Below are 16,211 nucleotides of genomic sequence, written 5' to 3'. Positions count from 1 at the left end.
ATATTACACTGTCCTGGAAACATTATTTGGTTGCTTCCTAGAGCTGGGTGTGTCTCCCCATTGATATGATGAGCTAATTGAAACATGGTCTTCTCTGGAATTCCCGCCTCAGAGCCTAGCATGGGCCTGGACCCATGATCTGTGCCAAACACTGGGGTGAAATGAAATGCAACTAGATGGCTTCATCTCACCAGACAAAGCTTTGCATAGACACCCCTTCTAAGGAGGTCTAGGCCCCTTTTCCCATCTGATGCCATTCTTCAAAATGCTCTAATGATGAAGACTTGAGATCATATTTAAGGAAAAAGTCAGAGATGAAAGGGCCCTTGGTCTACACCCAGATGATGAAGCTGGGGTCTAGGGAGGATGCTGCCAGAGGTCTCCCTGCCAGGCCTGGATCCTGGAGACCCAGGATGTCTGCATGCTTTTCTCTCTGAGGCCTAGGCCCCTGTGCTCAGAGGGGCTGGAACCCCAACCTTCTCCTCTATCCCACCATCACCACCAGTCAAGACATGTAGCTGGTATTTTTTCAGAGTCACACCCACTGTGTTGCTTAGAACCGATGTTTTCCAAGGCGCACCCAGGGCCCCACCAGGAGACCGCCTTTCCCCTCTGGGAAAGGGTGAGCCACCAGGAGGCTGGGCCACGCAGGAGTACAGTACTTCATGCTAGAATGAAATGTCAGCTAAAAATAAGTGCTTGGTGCCTCTATCATCAGGATAACTTGGTGCCCAGGAGGCAGGCAAAGCCAGGGTTCCCACTGTGATTTTAGGCCAACATTCCTAAGCAGAGGTGTGCCTGGGGCACCTCCTTGCCTGAAGGCCTTGGCCTTCCTGCCCAGCTACTGGGAATCCTGAGCCATGAATGACCTAGATGGGCACAGCTGGGCCCTGGTGGACAGAAAGGTGGTCAGGAGTTGAAGCCACTGTCCACAGGGAGCTCAGGGTGTGGGGGTGAGTCAGAGGCCAGCCCACCCTTGGCACCTCTGAGGGTTGGCAGATCCAGGTTCCAGCTTCAAAGCTCTGTGACTCAGGCTTGAATCCCCCCTCACTCACTGTCCCATTATGGACAAGTGCCTGAGACTGTGCCAGGCCAGGGGGTAGTCTGGGCTGGGGTTGTCCAGTCTGGGGGCTGGTTCTGTGGGTCACTAACTGTGTAACTAAGGGCACACCATGGTTTAGTCTTCCTGAGTGTCAGAGGCCACATTTGTCAAGAGCATCGAAGAAGAAAAATCCCACCTGGCAGCTGCTGGGAGTGCTTCATGGTGGAGCCAGTGTGAGAGCTGGCCTCTGCCTGGCTCAGGAAGGCACTGCCCACCCACTTCTGCTTCCCTTCCCCACTCACCTTGGGATGCAGGGTGCTGTGGGCCTTGTAGTGTGGACAAAGTCCTGGAAAGAAGTGGTGTGTGTGTGTGTGTGTGTGTGTGTGTGTAGGGTGTTATTAGAATGTGCCATCTTCATGCCAGGGACCAGATCCCCACGACAGGTCCCTCCTCTGCTCTGGGTCACCAAATCCCTCCAAGGCAAGTGGCCACCCTGGCTTCCGCTGCCCACTCATGTTTGCTTTGGCACACCATTCAGCGCCACACCAGATGAGAAGTGTGCGGAGATTTGGGAGGCTTCTAGGCAAAGCTGCCTTCCTGCAAGAACCAGGCTTCAGCTTGAAATCTGTGGTCTGATCCCAGCTTGGCACCAGGGTGAAATGTCTCACCAACTCGAAATGCCCACCCTGGCATTGGACCTGCCTGGGTTCTGACCCTCAGCTGTCTTTCCTGCCTCATCCCACTAAGGCTGATCTGGGTGTCCAAGACTTTAGTCCACCAGACCCCAGGGTGGGCCACACTCTGAATGCATAGCAGACTTCCTCACCTTATGCCTCTGGGCAAGCTGGGGCCTCCCATCCTCTTTCCATTCCTACTTACTTGGTTTACTCTGACCATTCTTCCAGGCCCATCTCAAATGTTACCTCTCCCAGGAAGCATTCCTAACTCTGTCCAAGCGTCTTCAGTGGACAGATGAGCTCTGAGACTCCCAGAGGGCCTTCTTGAGACTGGGAAGTGAGGGTGTCCTGGGTCCAGGCAGGCAGCTCCCAGGCTGGGAAGAGGGGGACATGGAGTTGCAGGCTTGAGCTTGGCTTCTGGCTGGGTGGCTGCTGGCAAGCCCCTTCTCCTGTCTGAGCATCAGCTTTGTCCTCCATGAAGTGATGTGGCCCTGGTGGTGACTTGGGGACTAAAGCGTGAAGTCAGCAGCAGCCCAGACAGACTTTTTAGAGCCTTTGCACCCACCTGGGTAAGTTTAGTGCTCGGCCTGCAGAGGGCGCTCCAGAGGGACAGAACCCCAGAAGCCCTTCCCTGATGCTACTCCATCAGCAACAGGAGAGGCCGGCCATCTACTCGCCACCTCCCCATCATGCACTGAAACCAACCTGGCCTACTATGTGCTATCATAAGAATCTATGTGAATCATAAGAATTCATCACAGCTACTGTTTACTGAACTTTCCAGTGTGCCAACACTTACAAAACCCACTATATAATATATATCATCACAATTAATCATCCCAGTGGGAAGGCACTTAGTATTATTCCCATTTTATAGATGAGGAGCCTGAGGAAGTGAGGAGACTCAGGAGGTGAAGTGGCTTGCTCAAGGTCATTTGAGTCTAGATGTCCCTGCTACATGGCCAGCATTCTTATCCACTATCCCAGCACATATGATCCCAGGTAGAATTTTCATAGGATGCAGCTTATTATTACCTTTAGTTTTCAGATGGGTAAACTGAGGTATCTTGTCCATCTAGCAAGAAAGGAGCTGGGATCTGAACCTAGGTCAGCCTGAGTTCTTGGCCTCAGCACGAAACCTCAATTTGGATTTTCTTGTCAGAACCAAAGAGTCCCCCAGAACAGGTCCTGGGGATCGACCTCAGGGCCTGAGTCTAGGGGCAGCAGGAGAAGTTCCTCCATCCCTCAGCCTGGTCCCGGCCTTTAGGAGCACGATCTCTGGGAGCTTGCCAGGAGGAGCCGGCCGTTAACGCAGTGTGCTGGGTGGTGAGGTGAGCAATGACTCAGGGTGGGAGGCCCTGAGCGGGGAAGGCACACAGTGGAGACAGTACTTGCCTGGTCACACCAATCCTGGGGTCCCCTAGGAGGAGGAGGTTTGGGTGAGGCAGGGCTGAGTCATGGCAGTGAGGTCAGACAGGGAGCTGGGGTGGCCCAATGATCTCACACCTTCATCTGGGCCTGTCAAGGGGCTGTGGGCTCAGGTGGGCCTGGTGGGCCCAACCTGGCAGAACAGGCACACCCCCTCCTTGGTTGTCCATAGCCAGGGGGTATCTGTGAGACCAGAGGGTCTCCCTTTAGGCTTTCTAAGGCCTCTGTTGCTGGAGCCCCTAAACCCTGCCAGATTGGGGAGGCAGCTGGTATAGGAGGCAGAGTGGGGAAAAAGGGACAGAATCTCACTCTGCCCCTTAGGATGTGTGCCCTGGGCAGCAATCACAGCTCCTTGAGCTTTGGCTTCCACTCTGTCCCATGGGTTCATGTGAGCATCTCAGAAGCTGATGGTCTTGTCCAAGCCCTGGCACATAGCTGAAGCTTGGGAGAGGCAGGTGGAAGAGGGGATGGCCATCACCAGCCAGGAGCCCACCAGAGAATGGGGGGCTGTAGCAGACTGACCTCGACCACCCTGGCTCAGTGCCACACCCCAGTGTCCTGGCCACTGCCTGTGTGGCCTTGGGTGAGAGCCTTCCAATCACCGGGCCTCAGTTTCCCAATGTATCAAATAAAAATAATAGCCTCAGACTCTCAATAGGAGATAGGGGATGATGTCGCAGGGTTCCTGAGAGTTCCCACCAACCCTGTGTACCAGATATGGTGGGGGTGGGGCGGGGGCGAAGAGAGCCAGAGCCAGAGCCATTCCTCTGGGGCCCAGATGCAGTGGGTGAGCCCCTGCCATGCCACTTGGAAGTTAAGCCTGGGAGCCTTGGGAGTCAACCGCTTGCCCCCAACCCGGCACTCCCCAAGGCTGATCCAGAGAGGCTGAGGGTGTTCAAGGTCACACAACAGCCAGCTGATGTCCACCACCTAAGGGGAGGGGGCCTTTATCTCCCCAGATAAGAGGCCCTGAGTGGGCTGGGAAGGCCTCGTGGCCTCAGATATGGGTGGAACCTGGGGGTGGGGAGTGGAGGGCCAGAGCCTGGCTGACCCATAACCATAAGGCAACCGCTTCTCCTGGTACCTCCTCAGCCTGAGTCAGCGAGGGGCTGTGGATGCTTCTGAGTTCATTGCCTGCCACCCAGCCTTGGAACCCAGGCCTCAGGCACAAGGGAGGTCTGTAATAATGACCCGGCGAGAATGACAGCTGTGTGGGGAGCTGTGCCCACGTGCCAAGCACTCTTCCTGCCTTCATTCATCTGGTCCTCCAAACAGCCCTAGGAAGAGGGCAGGGCCTGGCAGTGAGCTTCAGAGAGGCTGCATAAGCTGCCCAAGGTCACACAGCCAGGGGTAAAGAAGAAGGGTCTTCAGCTCCACGGCTGTGCTTTCTGCCATCATGCAGCAAACATGCCAAGCCCACTCTGTGTCAGGCCCAGGGCTGGGGCTGTGGATCTCTGGCCCAGCTGGGATTTGGGGAAAGGTACCCCAAAGGCATCACTATTTGCCTGGGAGAGGGAGCTGGGAGTGTGGAGGGCCTTTCCGTGCTTGGCTCTTTGTTGGCCAAAAGGGAGGGACAATATGGACCTGCAGGACCCCGGAGGAATGAGGGATGCCTCTGCCTGGAGACTCGGGAGGGCATTCTAGCCAAAGAGACTTTGAGCGAGGCTGTGGAGGTGGAGCGCGCATTCCTGGTAGAGGGATGGCCCAGGCAAAGGCCGGTAGGCCTGAAAGGGCATGAAGTACCCTAGGATAGGGAGTGAACAGCCTGAGGCCAGACCACAAGGATCTTGAATACCAAGCGGAGGACCTGACCTTTTCCTGAGTTCAAAGTGGAGTCAGAGGAAAAGGTGAGGGTGGGGGCAGTGGCCTTGCATCTGTTCTGTTGAGGCCTAGGCCAGGTGGTCTCCAGCCAGTGGGCGTGGGGTGGGTTCCTTTGGACTCTCAGAAGGGCCCCAGGTGGGTGACGCCACAGCCCAGTCTATCTTGGCATCTGAGAACAAGGCCATCTGCTGGCTGCCTCATTCCTGCAAACTCAGGGTCAGAGGACCTCTGATGAGCCCAGCACCCCACAGCTCCAAAGAACTCCACGGTCTCTGAAACCAGGCTGCAAGGGCGAAAGGGGTAAGGCTGGCAGAGACATCCTGGGCAGGGCCCCTCCCACTACCTCATTTTCCAGCTCTGACAAGTGCTTACCCTGTGGGGGACAGGCAGCTCACAGCTCGGAAGTCGCCTGGCTGCCCTAAGGAGGCCCATCCCAGTATGGCCCTGCCCGGCGGGGCTTAGCTCACCCTTCTCTACACTTTGGTGTTGCCCGTATCACCGGAGGGTGCTGGGGACGCAGGTTTGTTAAACCCTTTCCCTCTTCCTTCCACCAGACAGTAATACTTGGATCCTCACTTGTGATTTCCCCAACAACCCCTGGGGGGCCCCCTTCTGCCGGCACCCACTTGATGGGTAAGAGAATGGAGGCTTAGAAAGGGACGCATCCCGGAGCCCCATGGACCAGTCTCAACCACCAAAGGGCAGGGAGCCTGGAACCCTGCGGGCCACAGGCTGCGCAGCTCACTTGAGGGGACACATGTAGATTCTGAAACCTTACAGCCCGGGTTCAAATCCTTGCTCTGCAGCTCACTAGCACCTCACCTCAAGCAAGTCAGTGTCCATGTCTCATTCCCTGCCTGGAACCTCCTTGTGCCTCAGTTTCCACATCTAAAATGGTGATGCTAATAGCACCTTCCTCGGGGTAGGTGTGCGACTTAGGTGAGATAACTCATACCAAGTCCTTACAGCCGTGCCTGGCAAATGCCCCCTCGGCAGATGGAGAAAATGCGGCTGAAAGAGAAGAGGGGCCCCCCGGCAGGGATTCGCCCCCCGCCACGGGCCCCACGGCCGGGCGGTTCCTGCAGCTGCCTCTCCCTCTCCGACCTGTTTGGGAAATCCTCGGGCTGGGGGCCCGAGCGCGAGCGGCCGCGGCGGACCTGCAGGCGGCGGCGCTCGGCCCGCCCTCGCCTCCCGACCAATTTTGGGCAAAGCAGCGGCGGCGGCGCGCTACGTGCCGGCCATGAGTCAGCGCGCAGGAATGCGCAGGACGCTTTGTTCCCCGCGCGGCGGACGAACGTGCTGGGACCGGGGCGCGGCGGGGCCTGACACGACCGCACGGGCAGCACGGCCACGTGCGCCCCCAACCCCACCTCCGAACCGCAGGACCACCCGCGCCTCGCCTTCCGCTGGGGCCCGGACCCCTGCGGGGGCCCTGAAGGCCCAGCCCGGACTCCAGCAGTCCCCGGGGAGCTCCGGCACCCTCCCTAAGCCTCGGGCGGGGGGGGGGGGGGTCTGGTCTGAGTGGTCCTGGCCGCCCAAGCCCCTGGGTGGCTCGCAAAGAATCAGCAACTGCGGGGAGGGCTGCCCAGGAGGAGGAGGGGAGCTGCCCCAGAAAGACTAGTGGGAGGCACGGAGACCTCGAGCGGCCACAGCAAGACCTGACGCTGCCCTGGGGAGGCCGTGTGGGGCCCGTCACCCCTTCTCCACATGGAGGCTGGTGTGGGAAGGAAGCGGGGGCTGGGTCCCCCAAGTCCTGCCTCCAGCTTGCGGGGTGTTTCCCTGAAGCCACTCCCCTGTCTGGGCCTGGGCCTGTCCAGTGGGAAATGGGATGACCCTGGCAGTCTTGCTCTTCCCCAGAGTCCTGGGCTGGGTAACGAGGTCTCGAGCCCAAAAGTGCTTTGGAAAGGAGTGTAACCACCTTGAGAAGTCTTGGCAAAATCCAGATGGCCACGCGGAGGGCCTTTTGCGGGTGCCAGGCTATGTCTGGATCTGACCGGTAACGCTGAGTGCTGGGCATTGCTGCTGTGGAAATGCAGGTGCAGAGGGGGTGACGTCATCTGCCCCCAGCCACGGGAGGACTGGCAGGGCAGTTAGAGCCCCAGGGCAGTTTGACTGGGCACCCCTTCTCCTGGATGGGTGAAGACCCTTCTCCTGGGGAATGGCGGGGTGGCTCCCACAGCTGCTGGACGCTGCCGACCGTCAGCCCTGGCAGAGGGAGTGGGGAGTCTTGAGGCTCCACTGCGGGCTGCTCTGAGAGGGTGTGGAAGCTGCTGGAGTCGGGGTTCCTCCTGCCCTGTGTGGCCTTGGGCACCACTTGCCTTTTGGGTACTCCTGTGACTGCTCTATCTTCACAGGAGGAATTCCATTTTAGCTTCCCCATCCCTGGTGGGGGGCAGCAACTAAATGGCCAAGTCTGAGCTTAGGACGGGAGGTTCCTCAGAATGGGATTTTTTTTTTTTTTTTTTTTTTAGAGACTGGGTCTCGCTCTGTCACCCAGGCTGCTGAAGTGCAGTGGTGCTATCATGAATCACGCAGCCTTAACTCTTGGGCTCAAGCGATTGGATGGAATTTTTTAATGCTCTCTTCCTTCCCCCTCATCTGCAAGATCCCTAACACCAGGGCATAGCAGCCCACAGTTCTGCCCAGCAAACAGGGCTGGAGCATGGGGGTCCCAGCTGGCCTGGAGGCCCTTTGCAGGAAGCCACCTTTGTCAGCCTTGGCCTCAGGGACTCCGCAATTGAGCAGGTCCTCACTGGGGTCCTTGCCAGCCCCTGGGATTCAGTGTATTCTGGAACTCTCTGGCTTCTGTCCCTCTTAGGCCACATGTTCTATATGGGGGACATGGATGTCCTCTAAAGAGGATGACCTGTCTTTACACCAGGGCCTATCTTTCATGGCCTTGTTCATACCTTCATGTCTGTCCTCTCTTGGTACCCTGACCTGGTCTCCACCCAGCCTCAGCTGGCCCCCTGTGACTGGCACTGGTAGAAGAGGCTGAAGCCCCCCCGCCCCTCCCTCCCCGTAACCATTGGCTCTGCCTGACTCCTCCCTGTGTGGTGGTCTTACCCATAGATAGCATGGCTGCACCTTGGGCAAGGTTGATGCTGTAGGGGATGGGGAGGCTGCTCTCCTGTCTGGGGCCAGAGGTCCCTGCATTTGGGAGAGTGTGTTTCATTCTGCCAGCAATACCGAGGCCTCATTTGCAAACCTCTCTGCCAGGGTGTGAAATGTGCATGGAGGCAGAGACCACACAGCACAGTGGTTAGCTGCCGGGCTCTGAAGTCAGCCAGCTCTGGGACAACACTTCTCTGCACCTCAGATTCTGCATCCATAATTGGGGGGCCAGCTCCCCTTTGTGAGCATCCAGGGAGTCAGTAGATGCAAACATCTTAGAACACAGTGATGAGTCAGCGTGAGTCCCCGCAAGCCTGCACCTGGAGTGTTATAGTGACTTCCACATCATCTTTACCATCTCTCTTGACTGGAGTCAGTGACACCAGTCCTCCTCCTGTAAATCTCTGTGGTAATAGATTCTTCTGATTTCCCAGCAAGGAAGACTGCTCGGTGTGGCCCCTAACATCTCGCACCGTAGCCTAGAGAGCGGCAGAGCCCTGCCACATAGCATGGCTGGGGAGGTAGAACCTGGCCTCTGCCCCCCGTACAGAATGGTCTCTGAGCCCTTTTGACCTCCAAGTCTCAGAGACTCTGAGGACACAGGGTGACAGGAGAGACTGGAGCAAGCAAGTATCTGCACGTGCCCCACCCCCTGCAACTACACAATTCCTGGCACTCACGGGCCCCGCCTTGGCCTGGCACGCCTGCTTGGGTTTCTGCCCGTGTGGTTTCCCCTTGGCCTTTCTATCACGTCCGCTGGCAGAGCATCCCCAGCTGTCTGCATTCCTGTGCCATGAGGACGGCCACCTTGGGGCCAGGCCTGGCTAGGACGCCCCCTGAGAGTGGAAGCGTGCGTGCTGGCCAGGATGTGCAGGGACATAGCTTCAGGCACCTGCTTCTCCATGCTTGTGCATGGCTGTGCCCGTGTGTCCGTGTGTGCATAGGTCTGTGCATGCATTGGCAGGTGTGCATAGGTCTGTGCATTCATTGGCAGGTATGCACAGAGTGGACACAGACAGCTGTGTGGATACACTTGAGTGCCATGCAGTGGAGGCCTATGTGGGAGGAAACATACAAGCTCCTAGGGGCCCCACGGGCCTGTGAGTGGGGACCTGCACTCATGCATGATGGTGAGGCACGCATGTTTCCCATACCTGAGGGCCCTTGCATATGTGAGGGTCATGTACCCAGGTGTGGCCCTTCTCAGGTCAAGCTCACAGCCACAGGAGGAAGTTGGAGGAATTGAAAGAAGGGGGTCAGGATGAAATCAAACGCAGAGAACCCATTTGCTCAGCAGAGCTGAAAGCTTCCCACATATTCCCCTATTTACTCTTATACCAATCCCTGGAGGGATAAATGCGGGAGAAATGGCCCTCTCTGAGCCTCTCTGTTTGAAGTTAGGGTTAGGGTTATGGCTATTTGAGGCTCAAAGGGGGACCAGTCACTTGCCCAAGGTCACACAGCCTGTAAGTGGTGGAGCCCCTGCCAACTGTGTGTCTACCTGACTCTAGAAGCTGTCAGTCAGGGAAGGGAGGCAGAGGAGCTGCTGCCAGGGCCTGAGAACAGCAGAGACCTGTCCACTGTGTAGCCCAGGGCCCAGCAGGTCCTTTGGAAGGTGAGAGCCTCTGAGTGGCCTACCCAGGCTACGTGCACCCTGGACCCCAGCTGCTACAGCTGGTTACTATTCTAATAAACATGTGTAGCCGTTGCTCTGTGCCAGGCCCTGGTGTAAGTGCTTTGCACACAACAACGCATCTAATTCTCTCTAATGCCCTAGGAGGCCAGTGCTATTATTATTCATTATTATTATACTATGTATAAGATTTATATTATGTGATATGTAATAATAATTATTAATAGACTATTATTATTCTTATTTTTAGAGATGAGAAACTGAGGCACAGTTAGGTAAAGTAACCTGCCTGAAGTCCCACTGCTAATACCTGGCACAGCTGGGATTCCAGCCCATGCAGCTTGGCTCCAGGGTCCGAGGGCAGCCCCTAACACATGCCACTCTGACTGGCATCTCCTTGTGCGTGAGACAGAACCCGACCTCACCCCCTTTCTGCTGGGTGGTCTCTACATTCAGGCCCAAGGAAGTTGAGGGCTGGGTGCACCAGCCTCTTACCTCACAGACGGGGAAACTGAGGAAACTGTGTCTGTACTGGTATAGTGCCTGGGCCTTCAAAGGTACTCCCGGTGCCCAAGCAAGCGCTGACTTTGTCTGTTCCTCACTTGATATGGGAGTTGAGACAAGTGCTTGCCCAGTTCCCAGGGAGAGCAGGTAGGAAGGAAGTCCTGAGAGGAGGCGGGGTAGGCCTGGCAGCGGGCACTGCGTGGGCAGGCCAGTGAAGGCGAGGCTGGGCCAGGGCTGAAGTCAAGGCTCTGGAGCCGGTTTTCCCAGGCTGTATCTGAGTAATCCTGTGTCTATATTTATCTCCTCCTTTCCTGGGTGAGCAAACAGAGCCTGATGCCAGCCAGGCCCGCCAACGCCCCCCCCATGCCAGCACGTTTCCTTCACCTGTAGGGTGGCCCTGGAGAACACCGCAGTCTTGGCCCTAAGTTCAGCTTGGCCTATGTAGGACACACAAAAGGGTGCTTGAACCCAGTGGCTTCTGTGAAGAATCTAATTGTCAGAGGTGGCCAGGGATTATCCAGTCTGGGTCGCTGCAGACATGGGCAGTCATGGCCTGGGCAGTGTCGGTGCATTGGAGGCCTGGGAAGCACCCTCTACTCTCAGCACTCAGGAACAAAGGGTCCTCTTATCTCAGATGTGTCAGACATGCCTTTCATTCCCGCATTCACACGTTGCTCTAGATGTTGGTCCCCTTTCCCTCCAGGATGGTAAATTCCAAGAGAAGGTCTGCGTGCCCAGAGGTCTAGAACACAGGCTCTAGAGTCAGACTGCTCTGAAGCTGGATCCTGGCACCCTGACCTTAAGCTAATAACCTCTTCATGACTCTATTTCCCTGCTTGTTAAATGGGACCAATACTTCCTACCTTCCAGGGATCATATGAGCGTTAAGTTAGAGGCATTATGCGCTGACAGATTGGATGGGCTGTGCTGGGAAGGGGCTGTCTTTCCCCACCTGCAGGCCACAGGGGACATACACACATGGCTTTCACAACAGGCACACACTAATGGATACCCCTACTTTTGAGAGGAACATGCGGCCTGAACCCAGGGTGGATTAAATGGGTTGGAGCTTGATCACTGGGAAGACCCCAGAAGTTGCAGAAGCCAGATACTAACTTTGCTGAGAACCTCTTCAGAGGTGGAGGAGGTAGGCTAGGTGGCCATTGTCAAGAGATGATGCAGCATGGACCAGGCCTAGGTGTCATCACCCTGGACCCTCGCCAGGATCACCATGGCTAGCTAAGCCCCTGCCCTGACTCTGGCCTCTGCCCTGGTGGTGCCACCTCCCTGACCTTGGAGCGGCCTGGGTCTGGTGCACGTGCACGGCAGCCCCATCTGCTCCCAGGCTGGATTAGGCAGAGTCCGAGGACGTGCCGGGCTGGCAGGCTCAGGGGCGGGGCGGGCGCTGGTGCTGGGGCTGCCCTATGCCAGCTCAGGCCTGGGCTGTGGCAAAGCCTTTTATGGCTCTGGTGGAGAGCTCAGCTGGCAGCACCCATTGGCTGGACTGGCACTCCCAGCTGGGGCTGCCCAGCCCCAAACCACGGGTAACTAGAGACGCCGGGAGCAGGTGGATTAGCATGTCCGCCCGCCCGCCTGCCCGCCCGCCTGCCCGCCCGCCCCAGGGCTGTTCTTTTCCTTTCCTAAAAAGGCAGAGCTGGGCAGGAGAGACGGACAGTTGAACTCAGGCCTGGGGTAGAGGAGGGATGGGTGGGGTGGTGCAGGTGGCTTTGTTGAGGGATCGGGAATCACAGCCCTGACCTTGGGCCAAGCACTTCCCAGCTCTGGATGTCAGTTTTCTCATCTGGAAGGGAAGCAGTAGGCAGCGGGGTCCCCCTGAAGTAGGTGACGCCTGGAAAGGACTGAGGAATATGCATGTTGGGGTCCCCCAGCCCCAACCCAGGTTCCAGGGCTGCTTAGTAGCAAAGAGGCCCAGATTCTCTTTCCATAGGAAGCTAACCACTTCCCAAATATCGGGACCTGGTTTCAACTCCTGGCCCTGACACTTACCATGATGTCCTTGGGAAAGCAGTGTCACCACTCTGGCACCCTGAACCTGGGCAAATAACTTCACTGTGACTCAATTTCCTTGCTTGTTAAATGACGCTGATACTTCCTACCTTCCTACTCTAGAATAGATGATGAGGTTATAAGGCATCTCCTCCCAGGGTCTCCTGAGCAGTGCCCATAATGAATCCCAAGCAGCACAGCCCCATCTGCACCCTCTTCACCTGCTCTCTGTCCTCCACCAGCTCTTCCTTCTTCTCTGCACTCATGCCCATCTCAGGCTGGCCCATCCTATCTACAGTGGCCCACCCCCCACCGGAGTCTCCAGGACAGAGTGTGGCCTCCAGGTTCTGAGCCCAGAGAGGACCCAGGCCTAAGGGTGAGTGTAGGATCCCCGAGTCCTGCATCCCCAGCCCAGACTTGGACTTGGACCCAGACAAAGCTTGGTGAAGGCCTCAGCAGCAGCCAGCAGTGGCCACCACCCTCTGAGGCTGGGGTCAGGGGGACAGGTGAGTGGTCCTGCCACTTGCCAGGGTGTGATCTTGGGCTCTCCCCTTCATCTGCAAATGGGGGTGAGCACCCTGTCCTAGTCTACTCCAAATGGGAAAGTGCTTCATGAACCTCAGAGAGCAGCCTGGGAGGCCTGCTGGCCAGCGATGTGTGAATGATCGGTGGGCCTTGGGCCTGTTGGCAGCCAGTGGAGGAAAGAATTCACAGGCACTTTTCACGCTCTCAGTTACTGGAATCTAGGCCCTGGTGTCGGCTGGTCATTCCTTGCACCTGTGGCCTCAGGCACAGGGACCTAAAATGGCTACCAGATGGCCATACTGACAAGTCAGGAGGCTGCTGGAGAGAAGCCCCAGCTGGACCCTGAGTGGTCACAGCTGGACAGTCTGAGATTCCGGGCTCCCCTGGAGCCTGAGTGTGAGATGGGAGGAGGAGGGAGGACCTCAGTTTCCCTGAAGGACTACATGGGAGCCACACAAGGGTTTTCTAGTCCTCATACTGCCCCTACCTAGCTGTGCACCTTCGGCTCCTGGGGGCCCTTTGGAGCTTCTGTTTTCCTCTCTAAAAATGGGGACAGTAACTCTCATCTTGCTGGTTGTTGTAGGGACTACAAATCAAATTTGTAAAATGCTGGACACTGGGCCTAGCACATACTATGCTATTCTTCTTCTCCTTCTGGGGCTGATGCGGGGGGTCTACTTCCCCACTGGCCTAGACTGAGACATGCCCCCCGCATGACCCAAGGACGTGCTCCCCAGGCACCTGCTCCAACGATGGCTCTTCGTCCCATGATTCTAAAGCCAGCTGCCACGTTTGCTCCCAGGGCCTCTTCTGAACTGTTATTTTTTTCACTCACTCACTGTAAAAATCCAGCACCTTTGAGGCTAACACTGTCAGGCCCTCCTCCCTCCCATCGCTGACATCTGCTCATCTCCTCTTCCAATTCTGAGAAGTCCTAGCCTTGTATGATTATCATTACGGCTGTTTCCAATTATTCTCATTCTCCTTCATTAGGCATGACCACGTGACTTGCTTTAGCCAGCAAAATATGCATGGAAGGGATAGTTGTTGTTTCCACGTAAAAGCATTTACTTGCCAGTAGGAGGCCACAAGTACTGTATTTGCCTCAGCCCCTTGGGTCATGGAAGCACAGGGAAGGAGCCTCTATCAGTCTAGGTTTCTGACTAGGATAAGCATAATTCCCCTGCTGACCCACAGTGAACATATAGTGAGGGAAAGAAATACACTTCCCTTTGCATTCAGCCACTGAGTGTCTGGGTTGCTGGTTTCTGCTGCGTAACAGAACCCATCCTGACTGTTAGGCCTTGGCTCACAGCCCGGATCTCCACTTAAGCCCTGCAATCCTCAGTGATGGCCTCATCTGCTACCTGCACAGCCCACTCAGCACCCTGGACTCTCACTTCCTGATCTCTTTCATCGCACCTCAGCCACACCTGTGGCTGACACGGTCTTCATCCAACGAGTTAAGACAACTCACAACATTTTCCTGTTTTCATCCAAGTGGTCACTTGACCACTGGCCTTTCTCCTTATCAACCAGGCCTGATTGTTCCCTTCTCAGCGTGTGGGCTCAGTGGCTGGTGGCTTCAACCTCTTCACTCGCCAGTGACTCACCTCCAGTAACTCATTGTCCTTGTGTCCCATGGCCTGGCTAACCCTGGGCCACCTTCCCCATGCCTACAGCCAGCGGCTGAGGACTGCTGGAAAAACCACACCGCTGAGCAGACAGAGGGCAGCTGGCCCGTGATGCTATGCAGGTGCCTTCCCTGTTTCCCTGGTGGCTTCCTCTGGCTCCCCTCAAAGGTCATTCACTCCTACTCAGGTGTCTTTGATCTTCTCACCCAGCAGCTCCCTCAGGTGACTTCACTCTATTTCCCACATACAATCCATTCTTAAGAGTGTCCTCAACTTCCTGTCACCAAATAGACACACTGACTTCATCTGCACTTCCTCCCTCCCCTCCTTTTAGGCCACTGTGGGAGAGGAGTCTACATCTGCTCTTCATCAAGCCAGGCTGAATTCTCATCTCCTCACCAGCCAATCACATACTCAGCTTCCTTTCCCTGCACTCCACGCGCCCCCCCAACAACTGCCCCAGCTCTCCCCTGTCTCTAGCCTAGGCCCCTAGAAGGTGTCTGTGTCTGCTACCTCCACTTCCCCACCTTGCCCTCACTCCTCAACCACCACCATCCACAGCCACCATTTATTCATTCAACACTCAGCAGCATCTATGAAGGGCCCACTGTGCGCCAGGAACTGTACTAGTCCAGCTTTCCCAAAAGCCGGCAACAATTCATCCTCTGATTGCTTTGAACAAACAGACCCTCTTAGGCTCTTAGCACTAAACTTCTGGACGGCGTTTACCCTGAGAATCCCCCTTGATCGTCCATTAATATCTCCTTCTCATGGCTCCCTTCATCCTCCCGACCCTTAGGACTTTTCCAGGAAAAGTCCCCTGGGTGATGCAGACTCACTCTGGATTAGCACTGTCATTCTCTTCCACCACAGCAGTGATAGCCACTGTGATTGAGTAACTGATGATGGCCTCCCCTGCTACAATGTGAGCTCCTCGTGGTGGATCTGTGTCTGTCTTGCTCGCTGTTGTATCAATGACTGCCTCTCATTGGCACTCGGCAAATCATTGCTGAATACAAAAGGTGAGGATTCCATATCTTTTCCGCCCTTGTAACCCCAGAACCCTGTGCAAAGCCTGCTCGGAAACAAATTGTTGAAGGCTTACTATGTTCCAGGCTGTGTTAGCCACCCTGTATATGCCATCTCATTTAATCCCCACACCAGCCCTTATAGATATGGATCATGACCCTCCACTTTACAGATTAGGAAACAGAGGCACAGAGAGGTTAGGTGAGTTGCCCAAGGTCTCACAGGCAGTAAGCGCTGTGCCTCCCCCACTGCCAACACTCAAGAACCAATTCACTACTCATCTTGAAGTGAGGTGAATGGGGGTCCCCCCGAAAGTTAAGTTTATGTCCTAAAGCCTGGAATCTGTGAAAGTGACCTTGTGGAGGCAGGGTCTGGAGTGATGAGTGTATAAACCAGGGAAGGCCAAGCATTGCCTGCAGCCACCAGAAGCTAGGAGGGGCATAGAATTGATTCTCCTTCAGAGCCTCCAGGAGGAATCAACTTTGCCAACACCTTGACTTTGGAGTTCAGGCTTCCAGAACTGTGAGAGAATAAATTTCTGTTGTTTAAAGCCACCTAGTTGGTGGTGATTTGTCACAGCAGACTAGGGAACAAATACAGGCCCCAAACCACATGGTGCTATATCTGGTGCTTCCTCGCGAGGCCTTTCCAGGGTCTGCAAGAGTGTCCTGGGCTGTGTGACTGCAGCCTAGTCACCTCCGCTCTCTTGGCCTGACTGCTCTGAAGCAAAATGAGCACTTGGGATGCCAAGTATCCTTCCAACTCTGACACTGTGGAACCCTCTAGAAAAACCATGA

This window comes from Pan paniscus, chromosome 1 (assembly GCF_029289425.2).
Source record: "Pan paniscus chromosome 1, NHGRI_mPanPan1-v2.0_pri, whole genome shotgun sequence".
In the NCBI taxonomy this organism is placed as follows: domain Eukaryota; kingdom Metazoa; phylum Chordata; class Mammalia; order Primates; family Hominidae; genus Pan; species Pan paniscus.
This window is presented reverse-complemented; position numbering follows the sequence as displayed.